Here is a 1289-nt window from a genome sequence, read left to right as displayed (position 1 = left end):
AACTTTTCTAGTATTCTATTTACCTCTTTGACTTCTTTCTTATTTATTTTGTGGTTTGATTTATCTAATTCTGAGAGTGCAAGGTTGAGATCTCCCACTATTATGGTTTTGCTATCTATTTCCTCTTGCAGCTGTCTTAATTTCTCTTTTAAGAATTTAGATGCTGCACCACTTGGTGCATATATGTTTAATATTGATACTGCTTCATTATTGATGCTACCCTTTAGCAGGATATAATGCCCTTCTTTATCTCTTTTAATTAGATCAATTTTTGTTTTTGCTTGATCTGAGATGAGGATGGCTACTCCTGCTTTTTTTGGTTTTGCCTGAAGCATAATAGATTCTGCTCCACCCTTTTACTTTTAGTTTGAATGTATCACCCTGTTTCAGGTGTGTTTCCTGTAAACAACATATAGTAGGATTCTGACTTTTAATCCAGTCTGCTAACTGCTTCCTCTTTATGAGGCAGTTTGCCCCATTCACATTTATGGTTAGAATGACTAATTCTATATTGCTTGCCATCCTATTAACCCTTGCTTATGCTTTTCCCCTTTCCTTCCATCTTACCCCCCTGCCCAGTATTAAACTTGTGAACACCACTTGCTTTTCATAGCCCTCCCTTTTTAGGATCCCTTCCCCACCTTAAAGATCCTCCCCTTATTTTACCCCTTTTCCTCGAAATTTCTGTATTCCCTTCCCCTTAGCTTACTCCTTCCCTTTCACTTTTCAATGAAGTGGAAGAAGTTTCACCATAAATCGAATATGTCTATTGATACACACTATGTTCATCTCCCTCCTTTCTTTCTCTCAGATATAATAGGTTATTTTTGCCTCTTCATGAGATGTAGTACCACCACTTTACACTTTTTTATGATATAATTTCCTTTCCACCTCTAGTTTCTAAGACAAATTGTTCATATGTTCTTTACATATTTTTTTTTTTTGCAGAAGTATAGTTCTCAAGATTTCTTTTTACCTTTTTAGAAGTCTCTTGAGTTCTGTATTTGAAGATCAAACTTTTTATGTATGTCTGGTTTTTTCATCAAAAATAGATGGAATTCATTTATGTTGTTAAATATCCATCTTCTTCCCTGGAAAACGATGCTTATTCTTGCTGGGTAAGTTATTCTTGGCTGCATACCAAGTTCCTTAGCCTTTTTGGAATATCATGTTCACGGCCATTAGTTCTTTTAATGTGGATGCTGCTAGATCCTGGGTTATCCTTATTGTGGCTCCTCCATATCTGAATTGATTTTTTCTAGCATCTTCCAATATTTTTTCCTTTGTCT

The sequence above is a fragment of the Sminthopsis crassicaudata genome, chromosome 6 (assembly GCF_048593235.1).
Source record: "Sminthopsis crassicaudata isolate SCR6 chromosome 6, ASM4859323v1, whole genome shotgun sequence".
Taxonomy (NCBI): Eukaryota; Metazoa; Chordata; class Mammalia; order Dasyuromorphia; family Dasyuridae; genus Sminthopsis; species Sminthopsis crassicaudata.
This window is presented reverse-complemented; position numbering follows the sequence as displayed.